Source organism: Narcine bancroftii, chromosome 9 (genome assembly GCF_036971445.1).
Source record: "Narcine bancroftii isolate sNarBan1 chromosome 9, sNarBan1.hap1, whole genome shotgun sequence".
Lineage (NCBI taxonomy): Eukaryota > Metazoa > Chordata > Chondrichthyes > Torpediniformes > Narcinidae > Narcine > Narcine bancroftii.
In genome coordinates this window covers 25,934,541-25,946,585 of record NC_091477.1, presented here as the reverse complement: position 1 = coordinate 25,946,585, position 12,045 = coordinate 25,934,541, and the positions used below count along the sequence as shown (strand labels likewise).

General features: G+C 40.2%; 1 protein-coding gene and 1 pseudogene across 1 annotated transcript in view; both read left to right on the top strand.

Annotated features, from left to right (window-relative positions):
* Window positions 1-4,819: 4,819 nt before the first annotated feature.
* LOC138743327 (heterogeneous nuclear ribonucleoprotein A3 pseudogene) lies at window positions 4,820-5,987 on the top strand (annotated as a pseudogene).
* A 2,880-nt stretch (window positions 5,988-8,867) lies between these two features.
* The window catches only part of LOC138743325 (kelch-like protein 3), a 169,615-nt gene continuing 166,437 nt past the window's right edge, over window positions 8,868-12,045 (top strand). The window contains exon 1 of the mRNA XM_069898500.1: window positions 8,868-9,032. The gene's annotated coding sequence lies outside the window, so the exon portion shown is untranslated. The remainder of the gene's footprint in view (window positions 9,033-12,045) is intronic.

The following is a 12,045-nucleotide window of genomic DNA, read 5'->3' as shown; positions in this document are numbered from 1 at the left end:
CCAAGATGCACGGTTGGAGGCGATATCAGCCCACTGGCGGTGGTCAATGGGGCAGGCACCAAGAGATTTCTTTAAGCAGTCCTTGTACCTCTTCTTTGGTACACCTCTGTCTCGGTGGCCAGTGGAGAGCTCGCCATAGAACACTATCTTGGGAAGGCGATGGTCCTCCATTCTGGAGACGTGACCCACCCAGCGCAGTTGGGTCTTCAGCAGCATGGATTCGATGCTTGCGGATTCTGCCAGCTCGAGTACTTCAATGTTGGTGATGAAGTCATTCCAATGAATGTTGAGGATGGAGCGGAGACAGCGCTGATGGAAGCGTTCTAGGAGCCGTAGGTGATGCTGGTAGAGGTCCCATGATTCGGAGCCGAACAGGAGTGTGGGTATGACTGCGGCTCTGTACACGCTGATCTTTGTGTGTCTCTTCAGGTGGTTGTTTTTCCAGAATCTTTTGTGAAGTTTTCCAAAGGCGCTATTTGCCTTGGCGAGTCTGTTGTCTATCTCTTTGTCGATCCTTGCATCAGCTGAAATGGTGCAGCCGAGGTAGGTAAACTGGTTGATTGTTTTGAGTTCAGTGCTGGTGGTCATGGTCATGGTGGGGAGCTAGCTGATGGAGGACCTCAGTTTTCTTCAGGCTGACTTCCAGGCCAAACATTTTGGCAGTTTCTGCAAAACAGGACGTCATGCGCTGGAGAGCTGGCTCTGAATGGGCAACTAAAGCGGCAACTTCTGCAGAGTAGTTCACGGACAAGTTGCTCTTGTGTCTTGGTGTCAGCTTGCAGGCGCCTCAGATTGAAGAGACTGCCATCCGTGCGGTACCGGATGTAAACACCGTCTTCATTGTTGAGGTCTTTATTGGCTTGTTTCAGCATCATGCTGAAGAAGATAGTAAAGAGGGTTGGTGAGAGGACGCAGCCTTGCTTCACGCCGTTGTCAATGGAGAAGGGTTCGGAGAGCTCATTGCTGTATCTGACCCGACCTTGATGGTTTTCGTGCAGTTGGATAACCATGTTGAGGAACTTGGGTGGGGGGGGGGGGGGGCATCCGAGGCGCTCTAGTATTTGCCAAAGCCCTTTCCTGCTCATGGTGTCAAAGGCTTTGGTGAGATCAACAAAGGTGATGTAGAGTCCTTTGTTTTGTTCTCTGCACTTTTCTTGGAGCTGTCTGAGGGCAAAGACCATGTCAGTACTTCCTCTGTTTGTGCGAAAGCCACACTGTGATTCTGGGAGGACATTTTCGGCGACACTAGGTATTAGTCTATTAAGGAGAATCCTAGTGAAGATTTTGCCTGCAATGGAGAGCAGCGTGATTCCCCTGTAGTTTGAGCAGTCTGATTTCTCGCCTTTGTTTTTGTACAGGGTAATGATGATGGCATCACGAAGGTCCTGAGGCAGTTATGTAAACCACATCTAACACACTCCCTTCATCAATTTTCTTAATTAAATAAAAATAAAAACAGAAAATGTTGGAAACATTCAGCAGACCAAGCAGAATCTGTGGTAATAAAAACAGGTTTAACCTTTCAGGTCAAAAACCCTTTACTTGACAAAAGGTGTTCTGACCTGATCTGCCCTACCAGACCTATAGATGTAAAACAATCTAAAAAAAACCCTGCGGATCACAATTCAAGTACAATTAGAGAAGAGTGCTGCTCAGATTTGAAAAAAATATTGAGACTTTTTAAAATTCCAGATTACAGTTGAGGTCCAAAAATCCGGATGTCAAAAATCTGGACTACCCGAGAATCTGGACTTCTTGAAAACTCTCAAACATTTTAAATTTAGCGGGCTTTTGTGTGCTTACATACATGCGTAAGTGCCACAGATGCATAGCGGCAACAAGCAACCACGTGTAATAGAGGTAATCTTGTCACATAGAAATTCATTTGTATACTGAATTTTTACTTTACAATGTTCATTTTTAAACATAATTTCAAGCCTTACAAGCTTTTTTTTGTAGTGAAAAAATGTATCTTTTGATGTGTTGATTTTATTTTTTTTTTAAACTACTCGTTTTGATAAATGAAGCATGATGTCTTTGCAAATCAATAAACCAGCAGAATTTGCCTGTTCCTCTCTCCTTTATTCCTCTTTAAATTTGAATTTTAAAAGTACTGTCTGAAAATCTAGAAAATCAGGACCAACCCAAACTCTGAGCATTCCAAATTTTTAGGACATCTACTGTATTGAACTAGCTAAATTTAAATCCTCCAGCTGCCAAAAATCTGGACTACCCGAGGATCTGGACTACCAGTCCAAACTGGATTACCAGTCTGACAATCTAATGACTGATTTCATTGAGAAGCTTGTAATCTTCTGGAAGAGACAATGAAAAAGATTGATTAAACCAATACAGGAAAACATTTCCTCTTGTCTATCATGCAAGATGACTGGCCTGTTAAGCAAACCTGTACCTGGCAAGGATTTAGTTATGATTCATGATACTAAGTGTTTATTGTCATTAAAAGAACAATGTACAGATGCACTGAATTTATGCTTGCTACAGTTACACAGGTATGTAAAATACAAAAAATTTAGAATCAGAATGTATTATTATGAACGTGTCACAAAATTTGTTGTTTTGCGGCATCATTACATGTGCAATTGCTTAAAATTAAAATTTTTAAAATACATATATTAGTGCAAAATAAGAAAAAAAGTGAGGTTCATTGTCCATTCAGAAATCTGATAGTAGAGGGGAAGAAGTTGTTTTTGTATCATTGGGTGTTCGTCTTTCCCGATGGTACCAGTGATGCAGATCGGTAGCAGGCGCTTCCAACTAATGAGCCCATGCTGCCCAAATTCACCCATGTGACCAATTAATCTACTAACTCCATATGACTTTGGAATGTGGGAGTAAACTGGAGAACCCACAGGTAGTCACACGGTGCACATACAAATTCTTTACAGACAGTAGAAAATTCCAACCTGGGTTTCAAGCGCTGTAATAGAATTGCGCTAACCACTACGCTAATGTGCCACCCAAAAGTATACATTAAAGGAAAAAGGATAATAAATATAAAAGGGTACCTAAATATTCACAGTATGATTCACAGCAGCAAGTGGAATAGATTCCTTCTCTCACCTAAATCTTCTTGATATTAAGGGGAAGCACAGATAGTAATACAATTCAGTAAATGAATTATGCAAAAAATTTGTTTTTGTTTGTGCTCTTATGACCAAAGGCCCAATGTTGAATCAACACGCATATACAGCTCTCAATTACACTCCTATTCTCTCAACTTCCTATCTTCTGAAGTCTAGCCTTTCTTTTAAAACTTTATTTTAAAAAAGCAGATCTGTGGTTCAGATCTGTTCCTTTCTTTGCTGAGAATATATGGAACAACTGATCACCGTGAAAGTTAATTCTGCTTAGCTGATCAGCAGCTAACCCTTCTAAGAAAAGGCACATTAAAGAAGTCAGTGCAACAATTACTTCATTTTTTTGTACATCTATTCATGTAAATTTGTCAGCAAAAGCACATTGGAGCTCAACTTTGTAATTGACTGCATTGTAGATGAAAAATGTAAAATATTCAAAAAAACAGGGTGGGGTGAAAAAACAGTCTCTGGATCTAATACTGGTTTTGGAAGAGATTGCATTGTACATGAATTTACATGATTCTGTGAAAATAATAAAAATATGTACATTTGATGGTATTCGTTATACTTGAAATTTGGTGTGAAGTACTTCAAAACTGTCAGGCAGAAATGATTATTGTTTAAACCAAACTCTTTGATAGGTTTTCTTATACACTCTTGTACCTTTGCTTTGTCTGAACTTGCATTGTCATTAGGCCATGTATCTGGGTAGAGTGGGTGAACAGAAATAACTCGATAACCATGTATTGAATTCCCTTATTCAAACAAGATTAATAATTTATTGAACTGTATATTCATTTTTCTCTTCTTTTCATATGTTTTGTGTCTATAGACCCTTACGTGTTAATTAGATTTAAAAGGCTGTGTGTTTCATCTTCCCTGGAATCAGAAGGAAGATTATCATTGGACTTGTGTACATGACCATTAACTTCATTCATTCAAAACTGAATGCTTTTTGGGTTTTAGGTTCAGAGTTAACATTCCAAGAAAGTCTGCAGACGCTGATTCCAGTTCATAGGCAAAAAATGCTGGAGAGACACCTTTGTGTCTGGAAAAAAATTCCAGAACAAACTGAAACGAGTCGTCACCTTGGAAAAATATAAATTACTCTGATTGAAGGTGCTTCTAACATGCAATGCTATAAAAGTATCACTTTCTTGTCGGTGGAGATGAATGAACCCAACATTTTTGCTGATAGGTACTTCCCGTGATTAAACGGTGTTCGGTCGGTACGAGCGAAGGCCGTCTCCCACTCCCGGCGAAACCTTTCTGGCACCACATGCCCGCAAGGTGCCCATTTTGAAGTGAGCAGACGAGCGCCGCGTGGAGCCATTCCACAAGGCCTCTCAGCAGGCGCGGGAAGATCGTGCCGCCAACGCGCTCGAGAATTCCCTCGAAGGGATTGGGCCTTGGCCATCGGCATGCAAATTAGCAAGGCCGCATAACTGGAGTCGGGATCAGTTCTGCCCGATGCGGCGATAACAATATACAGTAGTCGGTAAAATAAAATTATTTATTTTGTAAGGAGCCTGAGTGAATGTTGCACCGAGGCGATCGGTCTGTCCCTCTTTCGGGTGAGGACAATGGAGCGGATGGGCTTGAAACTGCAGCGCAGAATGGGGCTGGGGTTACCTAGCAGCCAGGAGCGGGCCAATCAGAGGCTCCCAGCAAGGGCGAAGTCACGCCCCTGCCGCTGCCGCTTATATAGAGCTCATTAGGCAGGCAGTCAGTCTCCTGCGGTGTGTGGCGAAGGCGGCTGTACAACATGGCGAGGGAACAGCTCTGTAAGCTATTTGTTGGCGGGCTCAGCTTTGAAACGGTGGAAGGGAACCTCCGAAACCATTTCGAGCAGTGGGGCAAGCTAACTGACTGTGTCGTGGTACAAGATACGATCACCAGGCGCCCGCGAGGCTTCGGCTTTGTCACATACTCTTCCCCGAGCGAGGCGGATGCTGCAATGGCTGCTAGGCCTCATATTTTAGATGGCCGCACGGTAGATCTGAAGCGAGCTGTGCCGAGGGAAGACTCGAACAAACCGGGCTTCAACATGAAGGTGAAGAAGATTTTCGTGGGCGGCATCAAGGAAAACCTTGACGAGAATGATTTGCAGAGCTATTTCTCGGATTATGGGTTGATCGAGAAAGTGGATGTGATCTGTGACCGAGACACTGGCAAGAAGAGAGGTTTCGCCTTTGTGTACTTCGATGACCACGATTCTGTTGATAAAGCTGTGATCCAGAAGTACCACATGATTAATGGCTACCGGTGCGAAGTCAAGAAAGGGTTGTCGAAGGAAGAGATGCAAAGCGGAAGTAGACCTCGCGGTCGAGCTGGCAACTTTCCCCAAAGAAACGGCCGCAGCGATGCGAGTTTTGGAAACTCTGCCGGGTACGGGCCCCAAGGCGGCGGAGGAGGAGGCTACTACAATGATCGAGGAGGTCGAGGAGACCTCTACGGTGGCTATGGAGATGGTGGACATCCCCGACGTGACCGTTCCTTTTCAGGAGGAAGCTATGGTGATCAAATTGGGAATTATAGAGGCGGCGGTGGATACGATCGTGGTAACTTCCAGGATAACTATGATAACTTTGGGAGCTATTCCCCTGAGCCGTCCTACTATGGCCCCGTGAGAGGTGGGGGTGTTATGGAGAAGTATGCTGCTGGACGCTACAGGGGAGATTATGGCGTTAGTAGAAGCAGAAACAGAGATTTTGGTGGATGTGCCTTTTAGTTTGTTGTTTTGAATGAGGGGGGAAGGGTGAGGAGCTGGGATTGATGGTTTAAAAATAGGGGTTACATAGCTACAATATGTATTCAAGTAATGCACACCAAGAAATCTGCATACTTTTGTTTTAACTTTTTTCGTAATAAACTACATTGAATTTATCTCTTGTCTGTAGTGTCTCTTTCTGGGTAAAGTTTACCTGAAGATGCTGAGGGTTTTAACCCTAGGACTAAGATTTAGTTAAAATCTAAATCCAGATGCATTAAAAAATACATGAATTATTGGGACTTTTTGAGGAAAATTATTTTAAAATGAGGGTAATTGGAGCCTTTGAATATTTTTCTCCTGTGAATTTGGTTTCTTATGAAACTATTTTGGGGAATATTGGACATTTAATTACTTACATTCTAAAATCAGCTTCATTCTCTTCAGGACACCTATCATCTCTTGGCAATATGCCAGTAGTTGAGGAATTTTTATTTCCCATTCTGAATTGCTTGCCCACTATTCCCCTACTGATCTATTTTTCCTTTGAAATTAAGTATTTGTGATCTCACTTTTGCTTTTCTGCAGAGGTGAAGTAGTCACTTTGAATTGTGGGTTCATACTTGTGCATGTGATTGGACATTATCTGCCACTGATGTTTTCTTCAATATGCTAGAAAATTCAAGGAAGATTGCTGGCTTGAAGTAAATTTGTTCCCATCCTAACAACTCTTAATCACCACTCCAGCATCATTGCAATTTTAATTAATTGAAGATGTGAGGAAATGTTATTTAGTCGCTTCTCATTGCTTTGTCTCCTTGAAGTCCTAAACTAATGTCATGAATTCCTGTACTGGAGAAGTGTTAGTAGTTTGCTTAGCAAAAGTTTTTTTTTGCACGGACTAGTGAACATTTTTATATTTTTGGGGTCATAACACTGGAACTTTTTATTCCTCTGATTTACTTGACAAGCTGCAACAAGTATCTTTTTTCCCCCTCCATTCCCACATCAGTTACATGGTCAAAAATTGATGAAAAGCTGTACCTGTTCTTCAGGTGTTGGCAATTGCACCATAGAAAGCTGTCACTAAAATATACTAATGTTTGTATGTTCACACTACATCAGCTTGTCAATATTTAAAAACTGGATTTTAAACCTGAGGATAATAGTACAGAGAAAACATAACAGAAGTACCAATTCCACATCAAGAAGTGTGGATATAGAATCGGTAAGACTCATTGCAACCTTGACCTTTGTTTGTTTTCATATACACAATTAATTTGATTGGGATTATTTTAATTTTAAGGCTGTTGTCTAACAGTGAAGTTGAAATTAACCAGGAAGCAAAATACAATCACAATTTGGAGGGAAAACAGATCTTTAAAATGTTTAGTTGTTCCTCACCATTAATGCACCTTTTGTTTCCATTTGTGAGCATTGTACTTTTGCAATGTTTGAGTTTGTTGGGTAGGTGCCTAACTAAGAAATTAGGACTCCAGCGATGACATTGACTTTGAGGAGGAAGAAGTTGATGTAGCTGCATGGCTGAGTAGGTCATAAGCAGGAGACATTATTTGGTGTGGTGGGGGGGGGGGGGAAATGAGTGGAAGCAAGGTGCGAGAGGTGTTTAAAAGTAGAAAGTAAACGTAGGAAGAGGTGAAAAGATTTATCCCAATTTAACTCGTTTAGTTGAAGTATTTGAGTATGAAGATGTGAACATTTGTCACCTGTAATGTTTCTTTGGAGTTCCAAGTGCAGTTTGTAGCATTAATTTTTAAAATTTTTAGAGATGCAGCACAGTAACAGGCCCTTCTGGTCCACAAGCCTGTGCTACCCAAATACACTCATGTGACCAATTAACCTAACCCCGAATATCTTCGGAATGTAGGAGGAAACTGGAACACCCAGAGGAAACTTTGCAGACATGGGGAGAATGTAGAAACTCGTAGATGGTGCCAGAATCAAATCTGGGTTACATGTCCCAAAGACTGACCAGATGGCAGGGGAATTTACATAGATTTTTAGGAAAATAATATAATTGATTTTGCATGGAGACATAAAATATTGATACGAATAGAAGGCTGGTTGATTTCCATTAAGGGGATTCCAGGAGAATGTTTATCTTGGTGTTATTTAAAGAATATAGTGCAAGGGATTAGGGTTTTATAGTTCAAATAGTGGCACAGAATCTTTAATCTGTATGAACTCTAATCATTTGGAGAAACAGGACAAGTCTGGTCAATCTAGATATTCATTCCAGATTGTAAGGTGCCTTTTGCATTTAGAAATGTCCTTGGGGCATTTATGCGTTAATTTTTTGTGCTCTGGGGAAAATTAAAATAGCCTAGTCTGTAAATTGTTGAAATACCAGTAATGAATTTGTTCTGGTTTGCTGCTGTTTTATAGTGTAAGTGAAAACAGGCCTATGATTTTGCAGTTGTGATGCAATGTTTGTGGCAAAATAGGTGTGCTATAGAAAATCAGGAAAATGTGAATGGAATTGATTGCTTGACTTGGAGCTGGCAAGGATTTCAATGGCAGCCTCCTGTGTGATATTCTAGGCAAAGCTGAATGTTCATATACCTGTTAATAAATGCTCCTATATATTAACTGTAATGGAGAAATGGCAATCCATCCTGCAGGAATCTACTGTGAATCCTTTTCAACCAGTGAAAACAAATTCATTGGCTAAATAAAATTTTCTGCTTCATTCAATGTTTTGCTTCAGTTACTGGTCTACTAAGCCATAACATCATAACAACCTTCACTGATCCCTCAGTTTTGTCTGGATGGTAATTTGTCAAAATCGACTGTTTAAAAAAAAAAATGTAATAATCAAGCCCTTGATCTTGGATGTTGTCTACAAATAATCTTTGTCCTTGGAACACATTCTTTGACAGCAGTATAGTTTGCTGGATCTTTAGAAGATTTAGGCCAATAATTGCAATTTGTTTTGCTGTTTATTGAGGTTTGTTGTGGCTTTCCAACATATAAAAGGAAGCCTTTTAAGATGTTGAGAAGAATATGGAGATTTCGTATTTGAATTGCTTTCTGGATGTCTGCTACAACGCTAAGCTGACTTCTCAATGAATTTAATGCTTCACAATTAATCACATCCTTTCCCTTCTAGGTCATTAATTGCACACTTCTCTCATAACCCTTCAGCAGAACAGTGGGCTATTTTCAATCATGAGCTTCTCCACACCTATCATCTGATAAAGGTGAGCATCTGCAGGGATGAATCTGCTCTTGCTATTGGTCACTCTATTGACAAATGTTGTATAATATTCTGGTGCCAAAAAAATCTTGTCACCCTAAAGTGATCAAGCAATCACTTCCAGCAAGAAGCATTGGGAAATAAAAGGGCAAAATTGCAAACTTCATTGGAAATTCTATTTTATGTTTGGATGTAATTTGGCCAAACCTGTTAGAAGGAAGAGAGTTAATGAAACTCTTATTCTGATTGGTGAAATCAAAAGAACAGCTAAGAGTCATACGAAGGGAGGGCAGGAAGTTGAGACTAGAATGCTGAAACAGCAATAATGGAAGCCAATCGTGGCAGTGCATGATGTGATGGAAATCTGATGGCCAGAAACCAGTATTTAGATATCTGGAGGCTTAATTTATCAATTTTACTGGTGTCTGTAACCATGATTCTTGTGAAAATGTGCCACCTAATTTGTATAACTTGGAGGGGGGGGGGGGAGTAGGAGGACAGATCTGTATCATTGTCTTGGGAGGGGAAGGGAAGAAAATTGATGGCCAGAAAATGGTTGATGATCTTCATACCACATTGTCATCAGTATTAAGTGGCTCTCCCTGTGTTGAGAAGGAAATCTACCCACAATACTGATGGATGATCTGGCCACATGGAGTGCTATTAATTGTATAATGGATAGCATGAATGTTTTTTAAAAATTAGTTTAAATTGGATATACAGCACTAACAGGCCAAATTGGCCCGACGAGTCCATTATGCCCAAATTACACCCATAACCTACATGGTACATTTTTTTGAAGGGTGAGAGGAAGCCAGAGCCCTTGGATAAAAATGCAGACATGGAGAGAATGGACAAATTCCATGCACACGGTGGAAGATTCAAACCCAGGTCCAATCCCGATAGCAGGTGCTGTAAAAGTGCTGTGGTAACTGTTATGACAACCATCTGCCCTTATTATTCCTCAGTTGTTCACTTGGAAATCACACAGACCCAGCGTGTGGGGAGAGAAAATTAAAGTTTCAATGGAGCTGCTGGTCTATGAACACAAAAGTAAAAATATGGTCTATTAACACTCTTGATGGAGGTATAGAACACAAGATTTTGCTAGTCCAGTAGCCTCTGTGGAAAGAACAACCAGTTAACAATTTAAGTCAGTGTTTCTCTTTCCACAGATGCTGCTTCACTGAATTCTTTAAGCATTTCTGCTTTAGTTTCAGATCTGTAGTTTGTTTTCTGTGAATGGTGTTGATCCATATTTTTGTAACCATAGAACATTAAGGTCTTGACTCCATTCATCTAAAAAAGTTGTTCCTTGATGATCCCATCTGCACCTTTTCTGTTGGATTGCAATAGGAAAAGAAACTAATGTTTCATATTATTAAAACTTACTGCATTGCTAAAGACCTTTGCAAATGCCCAAATGGCTAATTATTTCCTTAATTTAATGGCCATGTAAAAGAGATCCAGAAAAGATGGTAATCTGATTCAGATATTATGGATTTTCATCTGGACATTACCTGTTTTCATTACTGCACAAAGGGGTAAATGCTGATCTTTATTGGATGAGATTGCTGAAACACATCAGAAGTGCTTTCAGGAGCTTGATCAAAGCCTGTGGGAAAAGAAGTTTGTGTTTATTTGCTACAGCCATTGTTGATCTTTAAACAATGTTTCTTAATGTTATGATCATTTAAATTTTATGGTATAATTCAGACGTCAATGAGTTCTATTGATATCAAATTTCTTGTAACTCCTATGGCCTCTAAACTTTGCCTGGTAATGGTCAAGACTTGGTTCTCTGCTGAATATCTGCATAATAGAGAATATTGATGTGAAACAATCAATCACCAGTTGAAGTTCTCAACAACAAAAAAAATCCAGAACTAGAACATAATTCAATCCAGAAGAAAATGGCAGATGCTGGACTCTAGTCCAGTACATGAAAATGCTGGAGAAACACTCCGAAGAAAGTAGAGGCGATTGACATGTCAGGCCTTGAATTCCAAAGATCAGGCAGATGTCTGAATTTTTAAAAAAAAAAATGAATGGGGGTTAGCTATGGCCCAACTCCTACCAGTGTTTTTTTTTTGTCATCTTCCCTTTATCTCTTCTCAGCTGCTTTATCTTCTACCTATTACCTCTTGTGTGTTGGCCTGTTCTTTCCTTTTCTACTGCCCCTTCTCCAACTTTTTACTTGAGAATCTGGTTGATTTTTTTTGGACACTCCTACAGAAGAATTCAGGCCTATAATGTTGGCTATTGAGTTTCTCCAGAACTTTTATGTATTGCAGCAAAATTATGTATGCCAGATGAATTTCCCTGAAAGTGATGCCCATCACACTGATGCAAAGCATTTCACCTTCAAATGTTTTGGAATGGAGAGAATAAGGAATAGTTGTACGAGTTAGGCTAAAGTGCTGTACGTTCCTCTGGCTAGGACTTCACTCTTGAGGAACCAGGTACAGAACACTGCCTTATTCCTGCCCTATGGCTTAATAATTATAGAAAATTTCAATCAAATGTAATTTTGTTGCAGAAGCTTATTGGGTGACAAGTCCACAGTTGGGTTGTTTGTTTTTTTAAAAAAACTGAAGTAACATGAATAATGCATCTAGAATCAACATTTCTAAAGATACTATTAGCTCTAATTAAATATAGAATCAGTAGGTCAACTTCTTTTAAATGGCATCTCTACTTGGGTAAATTAAGGCCTTATAACTATTTCAAATTAATAATTTTTAAAATTTAGGCATGCAGCACGGTAACAAGCCACTTAAGCCCATGCCACCCAATTAACCTACACCCTGGAAAGTTTCGAACGGTTGAAGGAAACCAGAGCCTCTGGGGAAAACCCACGCAGACATGGAGTGAATGTACAAACTCCTTGCACGGCATGACATTCAAACCCTGGTCCTGATCATTGGCACTAACCACCACACCAACCTTGCTGCCCCATAGCTGCCTACTTGCCTATTGGTGGGGTACAGGAAAGTACCTGTATTTCCAAGCTAAAT